At 52.3% G+C, this 16,576-nt stretch overlaps 1 non-coding gene and 2 pseudogenes across 1 annotated transcript; all 3 read left to right on the top strand.

Moving 5' to 3' along the window:
- Nucleotides 1-8,968: 8,968 nt before the first annotated feature.
- On the top strand, nucleotides 8,969-9,147 carry LOC134543697 (U2 spliceosomal RNA; annotated as a pseudogene).
- A 618-nt stretch (nucleotides 9,148-9,765) lies between these two features.
- Nucleotides 9,766-9,981, top strand: LOC134543687 (U2 spliceosomal RNA; annotated as a pseudogene).
- Nucleotides 9,982-10,680: 699 nt separating this feature from the next.
- On the top strand, nucleotides 10,681-10,871 carry LOC134543684 (U2 spliceosomal RNA). The gene has a single exon (XR_010077161.1). It is a non-coding gene; the product is annotated as a U2 spliceosomal RNA (small nuclear RNA).
- Nucleotides 10,872-16,576: the final 5,705 nt, after the last annotated feature.

Genomic DNA, 16,576 nt, shown 5'->3' with positions numbered 1-16,576 from the left:
ACCTTTTCATTTTTATCCATAGTAATTAACCAATACATCTCAAATCTTGCTGTTGAATCTTTTAACTTAATTCCATTTACATTCTTATAGCATCACCTCAACCATATTTATTTAATTAATTAGTTTCAAGCACCTGTACCTGTCTTATTTGTTTGTATATTTTGTTTCCTTTGTAGTGCTGATCGGTAAGTGAGTAACTGTCTCTTGTCTGTGTTGTGCTAGTATTTGTGTTGCGACTTTTGTAAGTGTTCTGTTGTTGTGTTTTGCTCCTTCCAGCACTCTAGTGTACTTGTGTTGTAAGGCCCAGCCCTTGACACATTTGTACACCCCCCTAGTGTTCCAGAAACCTAGGGCACAACCAGTGACCTTGTAGTGTCTTGAGCCGCCTGTGTAGTTCTTCTCAGGACAGCGAACTGCTCCAGAAGCGGTCGTCGCTTGTCTGTTTACAGCTGCCCAGGAGAAGAGTGCCTGACTCTTAGCCCGGCACTCGGCTTGCCGCTGCACCCCCGGATTTGACTGTTGCTTCTTGGTTTACCAAGTAGCAGCCCCACCGATTGTGACTTGTGATATTTTCTTTTTAGTGGCCTGTACCTGATTAGTTTTAAGTAGAGTTTTATTTACCTTTCAGAGTTTATACTTTAGTAGAGTTCTATATATTGTTAGGTGGTTAATTGTTATATTTTCAGAGTCTATTGTTTCCTTATTTTTCAGGGTACTCTATACATACCCTTAGTGTTATCTTGTTATAAGAGTTTGTATATATTGTTCTTTTACAGATCTAGTTGTTTGCTGCTGTGCGGCTGTGTTGTTCTCTTTTTGTTAGTGTAAGTGTTTTTCAGGATGCCCGTGCGTCCCAGCTTCGTGGCGTTGCCGGCCCCAGAGGAGATCCAGTGCCCTGCGTGTGTGCGGCTTCAGCAGTTCGGGTCTGTCTTCGGACGACTGGCTGATCTGGCGGCGCATGTGCGCCGGGCGCATGACTCTGCGGGGCTATGGTTTCGCTGTGAGATTTGTAGGCCGCACGAAGAGATCCGGTCCCTGAGGGCAGCAAGGCTGCATTTTGAGACGGTGCACCCGGGCCGGGGCATCGAGCCGGCGCTGCCGGAGGCGGATGGTACGGACTCGGATCTCGCGTCTGATGATGAGGAGGAGGATGAGAGGGTTGCCGTTCGGGAGATGGTGTCCTTGGTGCGTGACCCGGGTGAGCCGGGGTGCCTGCGCGTGCCGGTGCCACTACCGGCCGAGTTGACGTGCATCCTCTGTGGGACGCATGGCTTCGGGCTGAGGATCCGGGGGCGGTATTCAGCATGGTCGGACATGTGGAAGCACATGAAGCGACACCACCCAGAGGTGACTGCGGTGGAGTTCCGCTGCAGGTTCTGTGCTTCCGCATTTTCGGGCGCTGGATATCCGCTGAGGGTGGCTCAGAACCACGTTGCCAACGTCCACAGAGCTGAGGTGCGGAGACTCGCGGCACGCCAGGCGCGAGAGGCAGGCCTGGGCGCGCCAGCACGGACTCCACCTGCTCGTGTGGCCCGGCGGGAGGCACGGCGCTCCTCAGATGAAGACGCTGATGATCCGCAGCCCCGGCCGTTGCCGCCGCGGCTGCCGTCTCCGGTGCCTGGTCCCTCCCACCGTCTCTCTCCGCCTGCACGAGAGGAAGGCCAGGAGACATGTGTTGTTTTGCCCCCCAGGAAGAAGAGACGGACATCACCTGGACCCGTCACGCCGGCGCGCGACGATGCAACGGGGAGGGAGGCTTTGTTTCTGTGCCGCAGGAAGAAGCTGTCACTGTCGCTCCGCACGACACCCCTCCCTGGATCACCGGCACCCAAAGGGACTCCGGCACCTGCGCTCCCGCAGGTGACCACCAACGAGGAGGAGGCGGCCCAGCTTCTGTCCAGAATGCTGCCGCTGCACCCGAGGCCATCACCAGGCCCGGCGTGCCGTCCCTCCTATACCGAACGGGAGGATGTCCCAGCGCCGGCGCCGGAGCAGGAGTGCATCGGAGTAGAGGAGGAGAGAGGAGAGGGTCTGCCACCCAGGGACTGGCAGACCGGAGATGCCCCCAGTATGTCTCCTGGGGGAAGCACACCTGAGCAGCGGACTGCACCGGAGTTGCACGTGGTGCCAGCCCACCTCATCAGGTTCCCACTCCTGCACTCGGAGGGAGGAACCCAAACTGATCCAGACCATGATGAGGAGCTGCCAGGAAGATGTGAGATGGGGACGCAGACGGAGGATGACGTCGCCCCAGAGCAGGAGGCTGCCGACGCGGCGGTGCAGGCGGAGGTGCCGGCGCCGGTGGAGCCAACTGTGGGCGTGGTCGGGGGGAGGGTGCGGCCTCCCCCGGCCGCGCGGGAGCTGTCTGGTCCTGGCGTGGGGCTGCCCACCCAGAATGCCCGGGAGGTACGAGAGGAGGTCCCCCGGGCGCGTCACGGCCAGCAGCCCAGGGAGAACCGCCACCAGGTCCGAGGACGCCCAGCAGAGGCGGCAGACCACCAGTCCGCCTCGGAAGACGAAGGAGAAGACGGCGAACCCGAGGTCCGGCCCAGCCAAGTCCAGCTGGAGTGGATGGCTCGGATCTCGGCAGCCGAGGAAGACTGGGAATCCCTGGAGCACGTCTGCGACGAGTACACGGAGTTTGTCGTCGCCCTCAAGGTACGAGAAGAAGAGGGGGGCGCGGCACGTGCTCCAGGGGGTGGCGAAGGAGCGAGGGGTGGCCGGAGAGGGCCCGGCAACCCCGCCCGCCAGCGCAGGCGGCGGCCGGCATTTGCATTTGACGGGGAGGCCGCCGCCAAGATCCAGAAATTGTACAGGGCCAACCCCAAGAAGGCGATGCAGGAGATCCTGGAAACAGAGTCTCCCTATTGCCGGATTGCGGGAGCCCGCCTGCAGGACCACTTCACAGAGACATTCTCAGACCATGGCTACGAAGTGGGTCCCACGCCTGCAGGTTGCGCACTGGCACACGATGATCCGACAGAGGAGGAAGTGGACGAGCTGGCCAGACCATTCACCACCAGGGAGGTCGCGAAGAAGCTCGCCCGCACCAAGAACACGGCACCTGGGCAGGATGGCATCAGGTACAATTTGTTGAAGAGGGCTGACCCAGGTTGCCACGTGCTTGCGGCCCTCTACACCGCAGTGCACGCCCACAATCGTGTCCCCGGATCGTGGAAGAGGTCCAACACGGTCCTCATCTACAAGGATGGCGACAAGGACGTCCCAGACAACTGGCGTCCGATTGCGCTCAGCACCACCATTTCCAAGCTGTTCCTGTCGGTGGTCGCTGCCCGCCTGGGCGCGTGGGCTGCCCGGACGGGGCGCATCTCCAAGCAGCAGAAGGGCTTCATGGAGTACGAGGGCTGCTTGGAGCACAACTTTGTCCTGCAGTCCATCCTGGATGACTGCAGGGCGAAGAAACGCGAGGTCGCCATCGCCTGGCTGGATCTCGCCAACGCGTTCGGGTCCATCCCGCACGCGTACATCCAGCACTCGCTCACAGAGATGAGGGTACCCGAGACGCTGCGTGCCCTCATCGCGGACCTGTACCACGGCGGGACGACACGGGTCCGTTCCGAGGATGGCTTCACGGAGGAGATCCCGATCCGTGCTGGCGTCCGTCAGGGCTGTCCCCTCAGCCCCATTCTCTTCAACCTCAGCATGGAGGCAGTGCTGAGGACGGCCGCCAGAAGGGAGGAAGAGTTGGGCTACTCTGTCCTCGAGCACCACCACGCCATCCTCGCCTACGCAGATGACATCGTCCTCATCGGGCGGGACCCCGAGAGCCTGCAGACCCTGCTGGATGGGGTCAACGAGGCCGGTAACTGGGCCGGCTTGCGCTTCAAGCCCAGAAAATGCGCATCACTTCACATAGACTGCAGGACCGGTCGCCGGGTGATGCGCCAGCCTGGAGCGCAACCTGGGGTGCAACCCACCGTGATGCAGGTTGCCGGGGTCCCGATCGCCGCACTCGCTGAGGGCGACACGTATCGTCACCTGGGTGTTCCGACAGGTTACCGGAATGCCCAGTCGCCCGAGCAAGAAGTGGAAGCCATGGGGGCAGATCTCGACAAGATCCACGCCAGTCTCCTCGCCCCCTGGCAGAAGATCAACGCAGTCTCGACATTCCTCCAGTCGAGGCTGCAATTCATCTTGAGGGGAGGCCGCGTCAGGAAAGCTGTGGTGACGCGGTTCGACAAGAAGATGAAGAAGTACTGCAAGGAGTGGATGCACCTCCCCTTGCGTGCCACTCCGCTCATCGTCCACGCCCCAACGCATGAGGGGGGAGCTGGTCTCCTCCCACTCGCAGACATGTGTGACTTGGCCACGGTCACGCATGGCTACAGGCTCCTGACGTGCAAGGACCCTGACGTAAAAGACTTGGCGTGGGCCAGCTTGTTCCAGACAACAAAGCAGAAGCTGGGCAAGCAGGAAATTTCGAAAGATGACATGGTGGGGTTCCTCAACGGGGAGACCGAGGGCGAGTTCAACCGTGATGGTGGCGCCCTGGGGAACCACTGGACCTTCACACGAAGTGCAGGAAGGCGCCTCAAGAAGAGCACAGGAACGAAATGGCGCTGGAGTGAGGAGCTCCAGGAGGTCCAGATGGAAATCCCCGCACCTGAAAGTGCCGCGGGCCGCATCCTGGTCGGTCCCGGGGCACGCTCCCAAGTCTACCGGCGTCTGGCCACGGCCCGGCGCCAGGAGTACAGAAGGAGACTCGTGGCCCTTCCAGATCAGGGGAAGGCCATGGAACCGGTCTCCCGGAACCCCGCCAGCTCCCACTTCCTCCGGGATGGCAAGTTTACTCGCTTCGCAGAATGGCGCTTCATTCACAGGGCACGTCTCAACGTGGTGCCCCTGAATGGAGCTCTGCGAGGACCAGCGAGGAACAAGATGTGCCGGCGGTGTCTTCACCCCAACGAGACGCTGCCGCACGTCCTCAACCACTGCGGCCGCCACTCCGCCGCCTGGCAGCACCGCCACAACTCGGTGCTGCACAGGCTGGCCGCTGCCATCCCGAGGGACCCGGGCGTGGAGGTGCGGGTGAACCGTGCCGTGCCCCACACCGGGTCCTTGCTCCGTCCTGACCTGGTGGTCGTGGACGAGCCCAGGAAGAAGATCTCCATAGTGGATGTCGCGGTCCCGTTCGAGAACCGGAGCCAGGCTTTGGATCTCGTGCGGACCACAAAGACGACGAAATACCAGGGGTTGGCAGACACACTGACTGCGCAGGGCTACACAGTTTTCAACGAGGCCCTCGTTGTCGGGTCCCTCGGATCCTGGGACCCGTGCAACGACTACGTCCTCCAGCAGTTACGTGTCCGCTGGAGGTACGCACGGAAGATGCGGCACCTCATGGTGTCTGACGTCATCAGGTGGTCCCGTGACATCTACACCGAGCACGTCACGGGCCACCGTCAGTACCAGGTGGAGGCGCCGCCTGCCAACCCGCAACCAGTCCCAGACCAGGCCCCCGCAGTCCGGGGTCGTGGCCGTGGGAGAGGACAAGGTGGTCGTCGACCAAGGGGCAGACCAGGACCACAACCATGATGTGGGCCCCGGGCGCTGGAGCCGCGGTGCCCGCAACACCGTGGTTCGTGCCCCAACAATCGGCCACTCGGCGCCGCACCGCTGGGGGCACCAGCCCCCCACCGTTGGACCACCGGTGGAAGGGGGGGACCTGAGAGCCCCCCCGACGAAAACAGAAGTGCTGCCGGAGCGCACCAGCGCTCCACCGTTGGACCACCGGTGGAAGGGGAGGGACGCAGGTGCCCTCCCCGCTGAACACAGAAGTAGATGGCCATGGAGGCACCAGCCTCCCACCGTTGGATCACCGGTGGAAGGGGGGGACTTGTGAGCCCCTCTGCAGAAAACTGAAGCAGAGGCCCGAGTGCCCCAGCACTCCGCCGCGGGATCAGCGTGGGAGCAGGGTGCCTGTCCGGGCCCTGTCGTGTGCCAATGTGTGTTTGTGTGCGGACGTCTAAGTGTTGGACCGATAATGTTGTGGTTGGACCCCTAGATTTAGTTGACGAGGACGCTTTTGCCCCCCACCCTACCAGGAAGTATCAATCATGCCTGAATGCCATCATTGTTCACACTTGCAATCTCCACCACGCAATAATAATATCTACCTATTTTACACCACAGTTAAATTTGCCACTGTTCCTGCTTCCACAATAGTCATGCACCATTAATAGCCACCCCAGCACAACACCACACCTAACTCACAATTAAAATAGAGCCACACACGTTTAATAACAATAATTTCCCTATGAATTTGTAAACTTAATAGCACATATGCAGCCACTGCCATAAAAAAGAAATAAAACACCAGTCACCTAATATAATGCACTCCCCATAGAGCCACATGCGGTCACTAACTATAATTCCCCCTGACATTGTAAACTTTCCTAACATTTTTGTCTCCAGCACAATAACGTACAATTAATATAACAGCAACAACAGACACCTAAAATAAATCACTCCTCGGTTTAATAATAACAAACTTCTTCTAATACCATATATACAAACCACTAGTCAAAATAGCACACTTTCAACCTCTAACTTATTAATTAAAATGCCACACAATAACCCAAGCACTTGTAACTCTTAGTAAACATCACCACAAAACTAATTACACATGTATGACCCGCCTTACTCTCAATATTGTTAAACTCACCTAAACCCACCCGTCGTAACATCACTCCCCAGTTTAATGATTTATTTTCTCCCATCCCCAATAATAACAATTAACCTGAATCTCCCCCTCTCAACACACTTCAATCTGCCTCTGCTTCTAAAATAGTCATGCATCATTAGCAGCCACCTCACCACAACTCAACACCTAAATCACAATTAAAATAGAGCCATATGCATTTAATTACAATAATTCCCCCCTGACCTAGTGCACCTGCTTAACACTGCCATAAAACACAAATATAAAACAACAGCATCACCAGACACCTAAATAAATCACCCCTCAGTTCAATAATTTCAAACTTCTTCTAATCCCATATACAAAAACCACTAGTAAAATAGCACACTTTTAACCTCTGACTTACTAAATCAAATGCCAAATAATATCCCAAACACTTGTAACAAATAGTAAACACTACCACACAACTAATTACATTTGAACATCCTACCTAACACACAATACAGTAAAATTCACCTAAACCACCCATCGTAGCATCACTTTCAAAACTAATGACTTTCTCCTCTCCCCAATAATAAAAACAACATTCAACCTAAAACAACCCCTTTCAAGAAACTGCAATCTAATTTTCCCTGGTAAACAATACTATCTAAATAGTCTAAAACAATCATTTCTTTTAAATTGTTATTATTTGTTACTTCTGAACAGCTTGCCCCCTCCATCTGAGATATTTTAAGTTTGTGGGTGTTAGACACCTTGTGTAGTTTATTAAAACTTATGTATTCTACAATGATGTTACTTAAGGTTTGCAGGTGTTAGACACCTTGTTTTCCATCAATACTCTGCACAATGTCTAATATTTAAAAGTTTTCAGCCCAGAGCTTCACTCCACATATAACATCATTACTTGAAATATCTTAAGTTTGCAGGTGTTAGACACCTTGTATAACGCTTCGTGCGAGCTCTTCTAGCAAAAATTTAATTTTTTTATTTTTTTATTTTTCATTAATTTTCTTTTTCAGTGCTATGTATGTTTCTCTTTTCTCTTACAGGTTTGATCATTATTTAAGTTTGTGAGGGTTAGACCCTCTGTATAATTTTTATTTCTCTGCTGTGTATCTTCATTCATTTCCTTTCCCAAGTGTAACATGAAGTATTTAAGGCATGCTTAGATTTGCAAAGTTGAAGGCCAGTGCCAAAGTCTGTTCTCAACCTTAACTTCTACTTCTCAACAGCAATAACTGAATGCTTGTTTACAAGATTTATCCTTGCATTGGCTACTATGCCAATTTAACATCTAGCATCTGTGGTAGGAAGGCCCCCAAGTGTGTGTGCGGGACTGACCTGAGGTGACTGGGTGGTAAGGGTCTGTCATGAGCAGGCCTTTAGTGCCCCTAAGGCTGCCACCCTTTTTACTTTCAATTTATCTGGTGCTTGTTCTTTGTAATAATGCATGGCCACAACAACTGGCACTTCTACATTAATGTTTAAATTCACTCCCCTAACTATCATAAATCTTAAAGAGGAGTGGGAAATACACCCCTGCCCAGGCCTGGTCTTGCACACAACAGGGATTGTGCACAAACTGTAGGCCAGCATTCAGAACCTAATTACAGTCAGGTTAACCATTAGGCTCCCGCCCTCATCGTGTCATTCCTCGGAGTGATGCGGTGGGGGCGGGGGGGCCACGGCGTATAGGGCCGTACCCTGGCTGGGGCGGCACCGCGTCGTGGCTTGTAGGGACTTCAATACCTTCTGGTGTCCATGTTTGGTTGGTCTCTCTGAGGCCGGCCAAGTGTGCATGCCCTAATAGCTTGTTAGGAGAGCAGTATGGAGGCACTGTGATGTAGAGGGTGGGGGGCAGCCATAGCTGGGTTTCTTTGGGGCAGGCAGCCTGCCCATTAAACTAAAATATCTTAAGTAACTTCAGGAGGGGCTACTCCCCGGAGTAAATTTAGTTGTGGTAAAAGTGCATATGTGTGTTTAATTATTTAAGGACCGCGGGGAGCTAGGCTCCTTGTTCGTGAATATTTTATATCTTAAGAGGGTTTTTGTTTTCTTTTCTTGCAACAGACTAGTTCTGTTTTAACGTAACTTCTTTCTTTTAGTCTAGTTAGTGACTTGCGGGGACTAGTTCCCCTTTTAACGTAACTTCTTACCTCCCGCCTTTGAGGGAGGGAACCGGCCCCAGGGGCACGGTGGGATTAGTTTCACTTTAATTCTCCCATAATCTTTGGTTTTCCGGGCGCTAGGTGCCCCTTTTTCCATTTCCTAATATGTGTTTTTAATATTGTAAAGGGTTTTGAGATATTGCTAATAAATAGCTTTCAAATCTGTTCTTATCAGCTTAATATCTGATACGTCCTGCATCGCAGGACCAGAATATTAAACTGATTTTTGGAACAGGGCGGAGTGCTAGGGGCTTGCCCCACCTCCGCCGCGGGTTGGCCCGGTATTGCAGTACCACCGGGATCGGCCCACCACAAAATGTAATAAACTTTAAGTTTGTTTTAAATGTAATAAACATTGTTACCAACTTGTAAGAATGGATGATAGTGAAAAATTGATTGTTGTAATGTAATGTGCCCAAGTGCAGAGACAATACAGAAAAGTCGTGTGTACATTCAACAAATGAAGAGGAAGAGAAAGCTGATCCAGTAGGTGCTGCCAGGGGCGGCCGAACAGGAACTACAAGGATGCCCAAGGGACGAACTTGGAATGCGAGAACATGTAGGAACTTAGCAATTTTGTGTGCAGAATAATAGGAATTAATTATTTTATTTTATCATACAATGTAGTGCTTGTTGTGAATGTTTAATAAATTTAGCTGTGTGAGAAAAAATTCAATATAATTAACAATTAGGCAGTGTTAAATGATAATAATGATGATGTATTGAAAATGTATTTTGTCATGTCGATGCGTGAGTTTATGTAAGTGTGTGGTTAAGGCTTGTTGTGAAACCTTTTATTACTATTATTGTTATTCATTACTCATGTTAATATTTGTATGAATTGTATTGACTTTTTTTTATCTGTTGAACTACATGTGTTTGGTTAATGGAGTTTTACAATGTGCAATATTAATTTTGATGTGTATTTTAAGGGATGTTTCTCGGCCTTTTGGCTAAGATCAAAGTGTAGTATCTGTTCTTATCAGCTTAATGGTGTGACAACTGTTATGCTGGGGGAACAGAATGCACAGAATTTGTCGACCATATGGTTGTGGGAGGGCCTGGTCCCGCCTTCACAATCACTGGCCCCCCGAGTACGTCGGTGGCTTGGCTTCAGTGGTGGAGGTTGGGACCGGGGTGGCACCCACAGTCATATGGGAGAGAGATTCTGCTACACTTTGCCTTAGCAAACATTTTTTGTGACGGATTTGCAGGTTTGCACCCCCGACCAGTTCGGGGGAGTTGTATTGTCTCCTGCTGGCCACTGCCTAGTGCATGCCAGCAGCGAACATTGCTTAGGCAACCTAAAAAATCTGCGATTCTTCTACACTTTGTCTTGGCAGCATTTTTTGTGACGGATTGCCCCCGGACCTGGTCCGGGGAGTGCGATTGACCCTGCTGGCCACTGCCTAGTGCATGCCAGCATGGGGGCACATTGCTTAGGCAACGTTAAATATCTGTTTAGATAAAATTATATTGACAATTAAAATGTAATGTATAAAGTCAACTCTCCCATGAGAATCATTCTTGCCTTATTGAAACTGCAGTTAATCTAAGGGACCAGCTTGTGCTGCAGCAAGTGGAAAGTACGGTAATTGTAAGAGCGTTGTTATGGATATACCAAGTTTTTTGTTTATTGCTGGTGAATAGTGATTCATTTGGATTGTAATACCTCGTGTCACTGTATTGAAGATATTATCAATGTACAGACCATGCTTGTGCATGTGTGGTGTAGAGTATGACGGCTCGTCGAAAGTGTACAGTCGTTTATGGAAGTCAGTAGACCTTGTTATAGCATTTGATTTAGTAATAGGGAGCCCATATAGCTCCTGGTTCATTAGGATTGTTATCGCTTCTCGGCCTTTTGGCTAAGATCAAAGTGTAGTATCTGTTCTTATCAGCTTAATGATCTAGCCCCGAGAAGTGATTAGTTAAATAACTGTGCTCAAGAAAAGATCGTCGCAGAGGTGTTCGTGCTGTATTCACTCCGGCACGAAACGACCATACTTCCAGCAGTTCCGAGGATGGATCGACTGCTGCTGCGCCTAGGGAGGACATGGGGAACTACATGGAGATAAGGTAGGTGGTAGTCTGGCACTTGTGTTTTGTTTTTAAGTAAGTTCTTGTGGCCATCTTGTTTATTTACTTGTTTTCTTTCTGCAAGCTTTCGGCCATCTTGCATTAATTATTTGAATTTCTATTTGTCTGGCCATTTGTTGTTTGTTTATTTGAATTAAATTCGTTAATCGCGGCCATCTTTTATTGCAAACATTTAAAGTTTAACTGTTACATTTAATTTGTTAATATCTGCATAGCTTTTTGTACCTGTTAAAGTAAAGTAACTACCTATCTCGCCTTTAATTTTCCAAGTGCCAAACTATCACCTAGTAATTCCTGCAACTCAGTGTTTTGTTATGTAAGCCCCATTTCAGGTTCCCGACTGTAACTTGCATTCGTGACTCGTAGCTTTTACTGTTCACCCAAAATAATTTTGTTTATTTAAATTCTTTTTCAGTAATACATTTTTCCGAATAATATTTAGTTGCTTTTCATATATATATTAAATTAGAGTCAATCTTTTTACTGCAGTTCCTATATTTAAATAACCACATTTAATTAATACCTGTACTTGATCTTGCTGTTTAACATTTAACTTCTACCCACAGTCTCGCCCTTGTGTTTGAATTTTTTAGCTCGGGCAAATACCACATTTAATTTTTCCTCAATTTAACTAATACCTTCAAGGCGAGTCGCGTAACTACAGTCGAAGATCGTCGCCCCTAAAGGCCTTTGGAACCCCTTCCCAAGTGTATCTTGTTTTTCTTGAGCCTGTGTAATTGTTTTTGTCCTGTCTCCTGACTGTGTGTGTTCAATGGCCGACAGTCCCTTGTGAATAATCTGTGTGCATCCTATAGTTTCTGTTAAGTTTTTGCCTGTCTCTCAATTTTCCCATATTAATAATTCAATTGTTCAACATTTAAAGTAATTTCTGTATTTATTTTGGCTTAAATTCACTTTGCTCGCGATAATTATATTGCCTTGTGCCCAGGCATATCTAGTGTAATCGTGTTTAATTCTGATTTGAATTCATAACTAGGGGCAGTAAATAATTCCATATTCAGAGATTTAATTTTTCCCATTAATAGTTTCAGTGTATTTTGTCTGCTTAACTTTAAATTCAGTTTTTCGCGACCTCGTGGTTGAGTTATTTAGCGAGGTCGGTCGCCATTTTTCAACTTCCTTCTTCTTCACAGATGCTTCGCATGTGACTTCCTGTTCGTGTCCATGGATATGCACACCAGGGGTTGAGTGTTGTGTTTGTCTTGTGTTTATTGTAATTGTTCAGTGACTTGTTTTTGTGCTTGAATCCGCCATATTGCTTTCTTTCGAATTAGCTAAAATAAATTAAAGTACTATTTATTTCTATATTTACCTTGCTGATTAAATACGCCATATTGTTTTCAGAGTAACTATTAATTGGTAATTAAAGTAATACTTATTGAATATATCTATCTATTATTATTATAATATTTATTTAATTAATTGAATATTCCTTAATTTTCTTGCAGATTTAATATATTTACCTTTTCATTTTTATCCATAGTAATTAACCAATACATCTCAAATCTTGCTGTTGAATCTTTTAACTTAATTCCATTTACATTCTTATAGCATCACCTCAACCATATTTATTTAATTAATTAGTTTCAAGCACCTGTACCTGTCTTATTTGTTTGTATATTTTGTTTCCTTTGTAGTGCTGATCGGTAAGTGAGTAACTGTCTCTTGTCTGTGTTGTGCTAGTATTTGTGTTGCGACTTTTGTAAGTGTTCTGTTGTTGTGTTTTGCTCCTTCCAGCACTCTAGTGTACTTGTGTTGTAAGGCCCAGCCCTTGACACATTTGTACACCCCCCTAGTGTTCCAGAAACCTAGGGCACAACCAGTGACCTTGTAGTGTCTTGAGCCGCCTGTGTAGTTCTTCTCAGGACAGCGAACTGCTCCAGAAGCGGTCGTCGCTTGTCTGTTTACAGCTGCCCAGGAGAAGAGTGCCTGACTCTTAGCCCGGCACTCGGCTTGCCGCTGCACCCCCGGATTTGACTGTTGCTTCTTGGTTTACCAAGTAGCAGCCCCACCGATTGTGACTTGTGATATTTTCTTTTTAGTGGCCTGTACCTGATTAGTTTTAAGTAGAGTTTTATTTACCTTTCAGAGTTTATACTTTAGTAGAGTTCTATATATTGTTAGGTGGTTAATTGTTATATTTTCAGAGTCTATTGTTTCCTTATTTTTCAGGGTACTCTATACATACCCTTAGTGTTATCTTGTTATAAGAGTTTGTATATATTGTTCTTTTACAGATCTAGTTGTTTGCTGCTGTGCGGCTGTGTTGTTCTCTTTTTGTTAGTGTAAGTGTTTTTCAGGATGCCCGTGCGTCCCAGCTTCGTGGCGTTGCCGGCCCCAGAGGAGATCCAGTGCCCTGCGTGTGTGCGGCTTCAGCAGTTCGGGTCTGTCTTCGGACGACTGGCTGATCTGGCGGCGCATGTGCGCCGGGCGCATGACTCTGCGGGGCTATGGTTTCGCTGTGAGATTTGTAGGCCGCACGAAGAGATCCGGTCCCTGAGGGCAGCAAGGCTGCATTTTGAGACGGTGCACCCGGGCCGGGGCATCGAGCCGGCGCTGCCGGAGGCGGATGGTACGGACTCGGATCTCGCGTCTGATGATGAGGAGGAGGATGAGAGGGTTGCCGTTCGGGAGATGGTGTCCTTGGTGCGTGACCCGGGTGAGCCGGGGTGCCTGCGCGTGCCGGTGCCACTACCGGCCGAGTTGACGTGCATCCTCTGTGGGACGCATGGCTTCGGGCTGAGGATCCGGGGGCGGTATTCAGCATGGTCGGACATGTGGAAGCACATGAAGCGACACCACCCAGAGGTGACTGCGGTGGAGTTCCGCTGCAGGTTCTGTGCTTCCGCATTTTCGGGCGCTGGATATCCGCTGAGGGTGGCTCAGAACCACGTTGCCAACGTCCACAGAGCTGAGGTGCGGAGACTCGCGGCACGCCAGGCGCGAGAGGCAGGCCTGGGCGCGCCAGCACGGACTCCACCTGCTCGTGTGGCCCGGCGGGAGGCACGGCGCTCCTCAGATGAAGACGCTGATGATCCGCAGCCCCGGCCGTTGCCGCCGCGGCTGCCGTCTCCGGTGCCTGGTCCCTCCCACCGTCTCTCTCCGCCTGCACGAGAGGAAGGCCAGGAGACATGTGTTGTTTTGCCCCCCAGGAAGAAGAGACGGACATCACCTGGACCCGTCACGCCGGCGCGCGACGATGCAACGGGGAGGGAGGCTTTGTTTCTGTGCCGCAGGAAGAAGCTGTCACTGTCGCTCCGCACGACACCCCTCCCTGGATCACCGGCACCCAAAGGGACTCCGGCACCTGCGCTCCCGCAGGTGACCACCAACGAGGAGGAGGCGGCCCAGCTTCTGTCCAGAATGCTGCCGCTGCACCCGAGGCCATCACCAGGCCCGGCGTGCCGTCCCTCCTATACCGAACGGGAGGATGTCCCAGCGCCGGCGCCGGAGCAGGAGTGCATCGGAGTAGAGGAGGAGAGAGGAGAGGGTCTGCCACCCAGGGACTGGCAGACCGGAGATGCCCCCAGTATGTCTCCTGGGGGAAGCACACCTGAGCAGCGGACTGCACCGGAGTTGCACGTGGTGCCAGCCCACCTCATCAGGTTCCCACTCCTGCACTCGGAGGGAGGAACCCAAACTGATCCAGACCATGATGAGGAGCTGCCAGGAAGATGTGAGATGGGGACGCAGACGGAGGATGACGTCGCCCCAGAGCAGGAGGCTGCCGACGCGGCGGTGCAGGCGGAGGTGCCGGCGCCGGTGGAGCCAACTGTGGGCGTGGTCGGGGGGAGGGTGCGGCCTCCCCCGGCCGCGCGGGAGCTGTCTGGTCCTGGCGTGGGGCTGCCCACCCAGAATGCCCGGGAGGTACGAGAGGAGGTCCCCCGGGCGCGTCACGGCCAGCAGCCCAGGGAGAACCGCCACCAGGTCCGAGGACGCCCAGCAGAGGCGGCAGACCACCAGTCCGCCTCGGAAGACGAAGGAGAAGACGGCGAACCCGAGGTCCGGCCCAGCCAAGTCCAGCTGGAGTGGATGGCTCGGATCTCGGCAGCCGAGGAAGACTGGGAATCCCTGGAGCACGTCTGCGACGAGTACACGGAGTTTGTCGTCGCCCTCAAGGTACGAGAAGAAGAGGGGGGCGCGGCACGTGCTCCAGGGGGTGGCGAAGGAGCGAGGGGTGGCCGGAGAGGGCCCGGCAACCCCGCCCGCCAGCGCAGGCGGCGGCCGGCATTTGCATTTGACGGGGAGGCCGCCGCCAAGATCCAGAAATTGTACAGGGCCAACCCCAAGAAGGCGATGCAGGAGATCCTGGAAACAGAGTCTCCCTATTGCCGGATTGCGGGAGCCCGCCTGCAGGACCACTTCACAGAGACATTCTCAGACCATGGCTACGAAGTGGGTCCCACGCCTGCAGGTTGCGCACTGGCACACGATGATCCGACAGAGGAGGAAGTGGACGAGCTGGCCAGACCATTCACCACCAGGGAGGTCGCGAAGAAGCTCGCCCGCACCAAGAACACGGCACCTGGGCAGGATGGCATCAGGTACAATTTGTTGAAGAGGGCTGACCCAGGTTGCCACGTGCTTGCGGCCCTCTACACCGCAGTGCACGCCCACAATCGTGTCCCCGGATCGTGGAAGAGGTCCAACACGGTCCTCATCTACAAGGATGGCGACAAGGACGTCCCAGACAACTGGCGTCCGATTGCGCTCAGCACCACCATTTCCAAGCTGTTCCTGTCGGTGGTCGCTGCCCGCCTGGGCGCGTGGGCTGCCCGGACGGGGCGCATCTCCAAGCAGCAGAAGGGCTTCATGGAGTACGAGGGCTGCTTGGAGCACAACTTTGTCCTGCAGTCCATCCTGGATGACTGCAGGGCGAAGAAACGCGAGGTCGCCATCGCCTGGCTGGATCTCGCCAACGCGTTCGGGTCCATCCCGCACGCGTACATCCAGCACTCGCTCACAGAGATGAGGGTACCCGAGACGCTGCGTGCCCTCATCGCGGACCTGTACCACGGCGGGACGACACGGGTCCGTTCCGAGGATGGCTTCACGGAGGAGATCCCGATCCGTGCTGGCGTCCGTCAGGGCTGTCCCCTCAGCCCCATTCTCTTCAACCTCAGCATGGAGGCAGTGCTGAGGACGGCCGCCAGAAGGGAGGAAGAGTTGGGCTACTCTGTCCTCGAGCACCACCACGCCATCCTCGCCTACGCAGATGACATCGTCCTCATCGGGCGGGACCCCGAGAGCCTGCAGACCCTGCTGGATGGGGTCAACGAGGCCGGTAACTGGGCCGGCTTGCGCTTCAAGCCCAGAAAATGCGCATCACTTCACATAGACTGCAGGACCGGTCGCCGGGTGATGCGCCAGCCTGGAGCGCAACCTGGGGTGCAACCCACCGTGATGCAGGTTGCCGGGGTCCCGATCGCCGCACTCGCTGAGGGCGACACGTATCGTCACCTGGGTGTTCCGACAGGTTACCGGAATGCCCAGTCGCCCGAGCAAGAAGTGGAAGCCATGGGGGCAGATCTCGACAAGATCCACGCCAGTCTCCTCGCCCCCTGGCAGAAGATCAACGCAGTCTCGACATTCCTCCAGTCGAGGCTGCAATTCATCTTGAGGG

The sequence above is a fragment of the Bacillus rossius genome, unplaced genomic scaffold, assembly GCF_032445375.1.
Source record: "Bacillus rossius redtenbacheri isolate Brsri unplaced genomic scaffold, Brsri_v3 Brsri_v3_scf171, whole genome shotgun sequence".
NCBI classification, from domain to species: Eukaryota; Metazoa; Arthropoda; class Insecta; order Phasmatodea; family Bacillidae; genus Bacillus; species Bacillus rossius.
This window is presented reverse-complemented; position numbering and strand designations above follow the sequence as displayed.